The following is a 10,452-nucleotide window of genomic DNA, read 5'->3' as shown; positions in this document are numbered from 1 at the left end:
GGAAAAGACTGTGATGCTGGGAGGGATTGGGGGCAGGAGGAGAAGGGGACGACAGAGGATGAGATGGCTGGATGGCATCACCGACTCGATGGACATGAGTTTGAGTGAACTCCGGGAGTTGGTGATGGACAGGGAGGCCTGGCGTGCTGCGATTCATGGAGTCGCAAAGAGTCGGACACGACTGAGCAACTGAACTGAACTCAATGTGTATGTTTCAGTGCTACTTTCTCAATTCATCCCCACTCTATCCTTCCTCTGCTGTGTTCACAATTCTGTTTCCTCTGCATCTCTGTTGCCGCCCTGCAAATAGGTTCATCTGTGCGACCTTTGTTTTAAGCTACATGAATTTAAGTAGGTTTTGTAGAAGTATTCCCCAACCTCTTTCTTGTACTGTTTCCCCGGAACATGTGTTTTAAGTTCTAAATGGCTATTTAACAAAAATTGAAACTGTGATTTTGTTATTAATTTGAAACCCTGAGTCTTTTCCTGTTGCCACATGCCATCACCTTGAGACAGAGGCAAACCCTAGTTGGAACTGGTTGGTGTCCTCCCCACACCCCCGGGAGGGCAAACACTGGGCAACTCCCGAGTTCCAGAAATGTGTGGATAGGTTTTTTCTAATCTCCTGGCTTTGTCTGTGCTTTTCAACTCAGCATTATCAGCCTTTGTTTTTGAATTAAAAACAAACAACCATGACCACAAAACCTTAAGGTTGGGAGAAATCTGTGAGCAAAATCTGGTTTTACTTAAGTGACCAGGTTTTAACAGCTTTAGCAAGGAGTTGAAGAAGAGAGAATGAAATGCCAAACTGAGTTTTTCATGTGCTACGTTTAACTGCCTTCATAGAAAAAAGAAAAAAACTGAAATGAAATATACAAAATGCTAATAATCAGTTGTGGGAAGTGATTGTATGGGTGGCTTTTTTTTCTTTATTTCCCAGTGTTCAGTTGTATGAGATATAATTGTTTTGTTTACAAAACAAACATCCCCACCACCCCCCCACACCAAATGTACTGCCATTTCTGAAAGTGCCAAAAGCTCATCAGCCTGATTTAAGAATGTCTACATTAGTAGGCAGTGATAGGCATTGAAACATAAATGGATATTTTACTACATTTTATAGTCTAAACTACCCAGCTGTCCCTACCCCAGAGCTTTGTAATTCTTGCATTGCCTGCTTTTTAAACTTAAATAACCGTGAGGTTGAGTGTATGTTACTGTGACTGCTGCTGATGCTATATGGGCAGCCAAATACAGCTGCATTCTTGATGTCTGTCTGATGCCAGTCTAACAGCCAGAAATATTTGAACTTTTCTATTACTGTTAAAGGAGGGAAAATCTACAAAGCATACTACCTTCCTTCACCTCTGAAGGCCTCCTTTAGTTTATACCTACCTCCCTTTCCATCTTACTCAATGCATGGGAATTATTTTTCTGCTGTTGCAACAGCAGGAAAATAATTCAATTCTGACACCTCAAGCATGAGAAGACCCTGATTGTTTTTCATTGCTCTTGCCTTCAGTTCAGTTCAGTTCGGTCGCTCAGACGTGTCCGACTCTTTGCGGCCGCATGAATTGCAGCACGCCAGGCTCTTGCCTTAGAAGAAATTAAATCACCAGCAATATTTTGCATCCAGCCAACACACATCAAAACTCCTGCCTGCCTTGGCGTTGAGAGACTTGGAAATTTCTAATTCAGTCGGAAGTTACAGTGGAGCTGAGACTGAGCTGTGAGAAAGCCCCATTTTATTTCTCGGACACCTTCTAGTAGCCCACTTGTGTTCCTGTGCCTTGTCTATAACTAGCCAGAAACCTCTGTGTTGCCAAACCACTTTTCCCCTCTTCCTTGGTGAACAGCTATCATTTAACGTAAATGACTCTTCTGTAGATTTGAACTTTAACTTGCATTTTCTTTGGCAGAAATAATATTAGGTAGTTTTATGACCTCCTAAATCTGGAGGCACCAGTTTTCCTAGTTTGCAAGTTTTTAATTGGATTTCTCCATTAAAAGTACGTTAAGGATGTTAAGATAAATAAACAGCAGATCTTCATGGATTGTGCCTATTTATATCCCCGTCATGTGGTACATGATGTCAGTGGAAGTACCTAAATTTTATTAAAATATCTTTGAATATGCTACTCAAACATTTCTGTGGTGTTAGCTTTAAATCTGATGGCCAAAATTGTACTCATTAAAAAGAAGTAAAATGTTCACATTTTTGCCTCAGTGAGCTGAGTAATATATTTATACCAATTAGATATTTAACTTACATATAAACTGTATTCTGTGATTCCTATTAAGAAGCCAGATACTCAATGAATTGTATACTCAAAAGAGTTATTCCCAGAAGGCATATACATCTCCAAGTTCTCTTTGAACAGGCAAGTTCGGTCAATTAGCAAGTGTTTAATGAAGTCCTCAAGGGCTCTCTAGGAGCCCCCTTTACTACTTTTCTTCCCAATTTTTAAAAAAAATGTGTCAGAGTGAATACAGCTTAATTTCAGGCTCTCATTTCTTTTATTTTAATGTACACATTCTGGCTTCTTATTTTTTAAGCTTCATTATAAATGCAGTCTTCTGGGAATGGACCCTTCGGGAACACCCTCCTCCTGGACCAGCCTCTCAATCCAGCCCCCACATGGTCCCACTGAAGACACAAGATCAGCTCTGGGGGGAGCTTGCTTCTCTTCTCCGAGTGTTTGGTGGCTCTTCTTCTGCTCTGTCTTGAACTTGGGCTTAAGCTTAGTGTTATTGCTGGCACAGAGAGCGCCTCCCTTGGGAAATTATAATATCGATAGTTGGCAATGCTTATAATGAAAATAATATATAGCGTTCAGCTGTATGCCTAACCTCATCCTAAGCACTAATTCATTAGCATAATGAACCCTTCACTCCTCAATAGCCTTAAACGTAATTGTCCCCATTTTTCAGATGATGAGGTAGAGACAGAAAAGTTAAGTGACCTGTCCAAAGTCACATAGCTAGTTAGCGACACAGGTGAGATTGGAGCAAGGAGTCTGGTTCCAGAGCCTGCCCTCCTGAACTACACGGCCTCCTCGGAGTGTTCCTGTCAGCTGCCAGCAGCTCTGGGATTGGTTGACATTTGCATTCTAGATTATTAGTGTCCTTGGTTTATGCAGTAACTGCAGCAGTGTCATCTCAAATCCAAGATCAAGTATCCTGCCCCTATAAGCTGCCATCTCATACCCTCTTAGGTAGATCAGAGGAGACTGAAAAGTGGGTACTGCCACCTGCATCTTGCCCTGTTGTAGAATTCCCCCATGAACACGGGGAAGTCCAGCCTGCTCAGGTCAGGGCCCCAAGCACATGGTTGTAGGAGCCTCGCTCATGCTGCCTTCATCTCCTGGGCTCCCAAACAGTCTGGCAGACCCTGCCAGAGTCTTATGGTTGCTAAAATTAAGTAAAGTGAGCAGAGTGTTCAGATTCTGGTTCTTTCTGCTTCTGCATAGTTGCAGTAAAAGGATGGCCCCACAGAACTGTTTTTTTTCCTGTGGGAGTAGAAGTCTGAAGTTCTTTTTATCAAAATGGTTTTCTGCAGCAGATTCCATGCCCAGGCAGAGACACGTCTTTGCACTGTAAGTGAAGATGTGCTTCTCCAAGGCCTGACTCTCCATGTGTACTCCTGTTGGGGAGAGGACGTGGGCCGGGAGAGTTTCCCAGACGGCCTGCTCTCAAATGCCAAGACCGTCAAATCCGTGCTCACCATTTTATTGTACTCCCTTCACCCAGTTTCTCTAAGTATTATTGGATCCTTTTAATTCTCAAGTGCTGAATTCTATTTAAAGATACTTTTTCTCTGAAGGTCATTTACTTTTCTCATAATAAATGTGTTGAAGAAACGAATCCACTGGCAAGCTGAGTCATATATAAGTTTATTTAGGAATTCCTTTCAGGAAGTACCATGGTGTATATGTGTTTGGTTACTGGCGTGCTGCAATTCATGGGGTCGCAAAGAGTTGGACACGACTGAGCGACTGAACTGACTAGAATTAGAATCTACGTTAAAAAGGAAGCTGTTGTTTTTATTTAGAGGAGAATTCCTGTTTGATTCATTTCTCATGTGTACTAAACTCATACTTTTGAAGAACCCAAAATGGAAAGTGAAAGGAAGAATGAAGAGTTTTGTTTTGTTCCTGGAATTGATTTAAAAACAAAAACAAAAATAGACCCCATCTTTACTGTGAAACAATTGAAAGTTTACATGGCACTTTTCATTTTGTGCAGCTCCAAGAGCCAAGTCATCTCACCCCTAAATAATTACAGAAAATCCGTCAGGCCCAGCCTAGGAGAAGCAGAGCTGAGAGGTGGCTTTTGGGGACTATCCTTACTAATAACACATGGTTGGACGTTAGCCCCAGGTCTGTGGAGTGGGCTCAGCATCCTGAGTAAAGGTCAGACCATTGGTCTTTTCTCCTTTAATATGGCGTTCATGTCTCCTTCGTGCTAATTGCTGGCATCCAAGGCTTCCTCCTTTGGTGAGGAACCTGCTCCTGCTCTTAGCAGCTTGTGTCTTATTTGGAGTCTGCATATCCAGGACCCATGAAGAAGTGTAGTATTATGTACAAGGCTGGGTGGGGCTATGCATTTCCTCAAGGAAATGGGCAGGAAGAAGAGTCCAATTTTAACTCCAGTTGTTTTCTATATATAATATCTGTCCTCGGTGGAGCTTTCTATTTTTCTGTCTTTCTGAAGGAAAATTGAAAGCTAGGGTTCAATCCTTTTTCTTCAGGGGTTGGGGGTTTGTAGAAAGCCTGTCAAGGGAACCTGCCCTGGCACCCACAAGCATCACACTGTCCCGTAGTAACTCCTCTGCCCTGACCTGATGCTTCCAGACACACTTCACAAGGAGAAAGTAGGTAAGCTGATTGCATTTTATGATTGAAGTATGGCTTTCAGAGGCCTCCTCTTCTTAGCAGGATCATAACACTTGATTTTGTTCAAATACATATTTATTTATGTGAGATTTCAGGTAACTTGAGTAAATGTCAGCCATTCATCTGATGTATGCTAAGTGTGGAAAGTGACTGTGGATCATGGCTAGCAACTTTATTTAAAAGTCATTTTCGGTAGTATGGCAGTATTTGTGTAAGAGGTTTCTTTAGGTGTTACAGTGTCTTCAGTCATCAAAATAATGATGAAGTAGTTTCATTTTCTTGAACTCTCACAGTGTTCCTGAACATAAGTCAGCACCAGTAAACTGAAATAGTCGACAAATATTGACTGCCTGTTTTTCTTTCAGTTTAATGAGTCTTTAATTTTAAAACTTTGTTAATAGTGAGAGGTTCAGAATCTTACCCCTCACTCCTCATGACGGAATGGAAGAACTTTCTCTTCGGCACACGCGCTCTGTCTCTCTGTTCTGTCTGCCTGGGGCCTCCCTGTCCTGTGAATTCTTTTCTGTTTGGGAGCAGGGGTGATGGGATGAGAAGAATTGATCCTGACAGTCAGGGTCCTCCTAGGCCATCTGTTAAGTCTGATAGATTTCATAGTAGTTGGGTTGGAATATTGTTTGTAATCTGGGGATTTGGGGCAGCCGAATATATTTTAGGCAACTTGGGATGGATTTGGATCTAATTCCCAGAGAAATACTGATTTAATGTAAACGCTTCAGCCTTTCTCTCTTAAAGGGGCAGATGTGCTGTTAACATCTGGCTGAAGTGGGAGTGGGGAGAGACTCAGGGGAGAAAAAGTGCACACTTATGTGTGCGCATACACACACATACACACACACACGTTAGCATTACCCCAGAACAACAAATCACAACAAAATGGCAGGGGAGAAAAGTGTACATTCACATGTGTGCATGCACATACACATACACACAAGTGTGTTACCCCAGACACACACATACACACATACCACACAAGTTAGCATTATCCCAGACACACACACACACACACACTCACTAGCCTTATCCCAGACACACACACACACACGTTAGCATTATCCCAGAATAACAAATCACAAGGAAATGGCAGTTTCTGTTTCTGTCATGAGATTGTCCTCTGGAATAACACAGGACTTTTAACACCTGGGATTTCAGAGAATCTGGCAAGTTAAGGAAGCTTCATTGCATTCATGTTTGTGTCTGGAGCCAGTAATGTGATTACTTTGGCCAATTACTTTTCTTAAATTCAGGACATGAGGTACTTGTTAATCTGGGCCACTGAGAGGGTTTGGGATCTGTGTTTAGTTTTCTAAGATATTTACAGGAAACCAACAAAACCCTTCTGATAGCAATTGCTCCCCTAAATATGGGTTTAGGGGCTTTTCAATTGGGGGCTTTTCAACTCATTATAGGAACTTGCTGTGTAAATAAATATTCATCTCCCCACCCATCAAAAATTTCTTTCAAAGCCCAAAGGAGCCTCCTCCTTTGCTCTGATAGTTTGAGATAAAGTAAATGGGTTTATGCCATTTGCTCTTCTGTATAATTTTGTTTCACTATTAATATTCGTGATAGTCAAGTTCATACAGCACTCATTGCATGCTGGATGCTTGACTTTATGCTTTACTTGTATTATCTCATTTAATCCCTGTAAAAAGTTTCTGTGCTAGGTATACAGGTAGATTTACCATGTAGCTCTTCTCCACTTGTATGGCCACCTCCAGAGTTCCTGAAGGCCTAGCTGTGGGTGCCCACAATTGCTTGTCTTTGCAAATAACTTCCTACTTTCTAAACTGTAGCTCCTAAAACCTGGTTCTGCCCCTGGGTAGATACTTTTAAAGATCTCCATTGTATAGGTGAGAAGACAGGGTAAGAAACCTGCCCCAGGTCCCACAGTAAATGGTAGAGACCTGCTTGAGGCCCAGGCTGTCTGGCTCCAAGCCCCTGAGGCACTCTGCACACAGGCAGGAGGCTGGGTTTTTCTAAAGATCTGTGCAAACGTTCTGCCTCATGGAAATGTTAGATTAATTATACTTAATATGCAATCCTGTATTATTCTTAATGTTCAAACAGGTTCTTTTCTTACGTTAATCAACTTTTAAAGTACCTTCTATTACAAGTTTTTTAAAGTGTTGGTACATTGAATATATGTGTAAAGAATTTATGCATTAATCAGTTTTATGCTAATGTGAAAAACATGCCAAATAAATGAACAGATTCTCCAGTCTCACCTGTTTTGCAGCTTTTCAGGCAAGTGAAGCTGGCCAAGGGAGGCAAAATAGGCATTTGACGCAACCTGAAAGCTGGCAAACCAGGTTAGGGCTGTGGACATGAAGGCTCAGATAGCCTGCTGCTATTGTGTGCTAGTGTTTAGGCATCTAACTGACTCCAAAGTCAATAAATTAAACCCATCATCCACCCACTGAGGCCTGGTATTCCCACAATGACAGATGGGATAGTCATCTTGTTTAGACTAAGCAGAAATGACTCAAATGCAAATCTGAAGAAGTTTCTGTTATGCTGTTTCCATACCTCGGCATCCATGGATGTGACTTTCATGCTCATTGATTCTTTTTTCCCCTGGAATTTGGAAAATCCAATGTTAGAAGCGATAAACCTTAGTTTTGCTTGTGATATTTTTCGTTTCCGTTAGGGTAAAAGCTAGTTAATAATGTACAATCTTTGTGTTTGAACTGGTAATAAACTAGGTAATTGGTCTTCACAGCTGATGAGTCCACCATACAGTGAATATAAACCCAGCATGTTAAGTTAAACGTTATAAAGGTCCTGTAGAACTTCGTGTCAGTTAATTGTTGGCATATACAAACTAGGACTTGATAGAGATAGAATTGAAGTGCACTGGCATATGATTTGGATGTTTGTAAGGACCATTGGGCGATGTGAAATGCCCTTGAAATAAATACGGCAGCTCACAAACCTCTCAGTACCAACAAAGTCATGATGTTCTGCATTGTCTCACAGCATCGGACTTTACTTTCACCATCAGACATGTCCCAGCTAAGCATCATTTCCGCTTTTGCTGCTTCATTCTTTCTGGAGCTGTTAGTAATTGCCCTCTGCTCTTTCCCAGTAGCATATTGGACACCTTCTGACCTGGGGGTTCATCTTCCAGTGTCATCTCTGTTTGCCTTTTCATACTGTTCATAGAATCCTCCAGGCAAGAATACTGGAGTGGTTTGTCATTCCCTCCTGGAGTGGACCATGTTGTCAGAACTCGTCCATCTTGGGTGGCCTTGCATGGCATGACTCGTAGCTTCATTGAGTTACACAAATCCCTTCTCCACAACAAGGCTGTGATCCATGAAGGGGAAACTTTAATATATGTATTTTCCTGGTTTCTCTCACATATATTGGCAAATTGGTAATCATGACTGTCTTAAAGACATTACTTACAGTGTTCATAGCTGTCAAGAAAATTTGTGAGCATTTTCTTTCTAGCAGAAAATTCCAGTTTGGAGATGATATAAGAGGAAAGGATTAATGAGGAAGCTTATTAACATACTTGGCTGTTGGAACAAAGCAGACATGGGAGACAGCCATGACTAATGGGTGAAATGTCACCCCTGTCCTGTGGTCATGTGGATATTCTGAGTTGTGATCTGGCCAAAGAGCAGATCTCCTTCATTTTAAGGAAACATGTTAGGAACATCTGCTCTACAAAACTGAAGCAGTCGGTTTTTTCTTTTTAAGGATTTATATCCTAAGATAGTTTTTAGGTAGGAGCATATTTACTGGTGATGTGTGAGAATGCAGTACAGACTGAGCTCCTAAATTAGAGTTGGAAGTGTGACATTAGGGGATCTCTAAAACTGGGAAGCTTTTACAAGAAAGGGAAGAAACTTGCAGTGAGTGAGAAGCACAGAAATAGGGAAATGTGGGGCCCTATACTTCAGTTCTTTTTCCTTCCTTTTTTCCTTTTTCTTTTTGGCTGTACCACTAGGCTTTCTGAATCCTAGTTCCCTGACACCGGATTGAATCCATGCCGTCTGCAGTGGAAGCATGGAGTCCTAACTGCTCCACCAGGAAGTCCCAATGCTCCAATTATTTTTTTTTAAAAAGGATGTAATTTCTGTACTTTTCACCAGTGACTGAAAGTTAAGGTTTTGAATTTCCTTTTACCCTGAGAAAACATTTCTGGAATTAGAAATTTTAGAGAATAGGATTTACTTTTCAGGATGAAGACTTCAGAATTTTGACTGCAATATGTAAATTCTGCAATCCAAGGAATTTCTGTAGCTGGGGAAAAGTGTGTGTTGGGCTCGTCGCTTTAGGATCAGAAAATTCCTTTTAAGGTATAGGAAGTGTGTACAAGCATGCTAATAAGTGAGAAAGAATGGAAACAGATATGTATTCCTGTTTCTAAAACAGATAAACAACAAGGACCTGCTGTATGGCAAGGGAACTATTTTCAATACTTTGTAATAACCAATGATAGAAAAGAATCTGAAAAAATATGTGTAATTAATCACTGCTGTACGTGTGAAATGTTGAAAATCAGCTCTACTTCAATTTTTTTAAATGTTACTTATTTATGGCTGCACTGGATCTGCATTGCAGTGCATGGGCTTTTCATTGTAGTGGCTTCTCTTGTGGAGCGTGGGCTTAGTTGCCCTGTGGCATATGGGATCTTTCCGGACTAGGAACCGAACCTGAGTCCCCTGCACTAGCAAGTGGATTCTTAACCTCTGGACCACCAAAAAAAAAAGTGAAAGTGAAAGTCACTCAGTCATGTCCTACTCTTTGTGACCCCATGGACTATACAGCCCATGGAATTCTCCAGGCCAGAAATACTGGAGTGGGTAGCCTTTCCCTTCTCCAGGCGATCTTCCCAACCCAGGGATTGAACCCAGGTCTCCCACATTGCAGGCTAATTATTTACCAGCTTAGCCACAAGGGAGGCCCAAGAATACTAGAGTGGGTAGCCTATCCCTTCTCCAGTGGATCTTCCTGACTCAGGAATCGAACTGGGGTCTTCTGTATTGCAGGCAGATTCTGTACCAACTGAGCTATCAGGGAAGCCCTGTCAGTTCAGTCCTCAGTCGTGTCCGACTCTGCGACCCCATGAATCGCAACACGCCAGGCCTCCCTGTCCATCACCAATTCCCGGAGTTCACTCAAACTCATGTCCATCGAGTCAGTGATGCCATCCAGCCATCTCATCCTCTGTCGTCCCCTTCTCCTCCTGCTCCCAATCCCTCCCAGCATCAGAGTCTTTTCCAATGAGTCAACTCTTCGCATGGCCAAAGTACTGGAGTTTCGGCTTTAGCATCATTCCTTCCAAAGAACACCCAGGGCTGATCTCCTTTAGAATGGACACGTTGGATCTCCTTGCGGTCCAAGGGACTCTCAAGAGTCTTGTCCAACACCACAGTTCAAAAGCATCAACTCTTCAGCACTCAGCTTTTTTAACAGTCCAATTCTCACATCCATGCATGACCACTGGAAAAACCATAGCCTTGACTAGACGGACCTTTGTTGGCAAAGTAATGTCTCTGCTTTTCAATATGCTATCTAGGTTGGT

At 41.9% G+C, this 10,452-nt stretch overlaps 1 protein-coding gene across 2 annotated transcripts in view; it reads left to right on the top strand.

The window, feature by feature from the left end:
- The window catches only part of MCC (mutated in colorectal cancers), a 318,792-nt gene that overhangs the window by 66,487 nt on the left and 241,853 nt on the right, over positions 1 to 10,452 (top strand). The window contains exon 1 of one of the 2 annotated variants that reach the window (XM_010848367.1): positions 206 to 4,877. The exons of the other annotated variant lie outside the window; for it this stretch is intronic. The gene's annotated coding sequence lies outside the window, so the exon portion shown is untranslated. Of the gene's footprint in view, positions 1 to 205; positions 4,878 to 10,452 lie in introns of those variants that run through there. 2 annotated transcript variants of the gene reach the window in all.

This window comes from Bison bison, unplaced genomic scaffold, assembly GCF_000754665.1.
Source record: "Bison bison bison isolate TAMUID 2011002044 unplaced genomic scaffold, Bison_UMD1.0 scf7180017864264, whole genome shotgun sequence".
Taxonomy (NCBI): domain Eukaryota; kingdom Metazoa; phylum Chordata; class Mammalia; order Artiodactyla; family Bovidae; genus Bison; species Bison bison.
The sequence above is the reverse complement of the archived record's forward strand: the minus strand, read 5'-3'. Positions and strand labels throughout refer to the sequence as shown.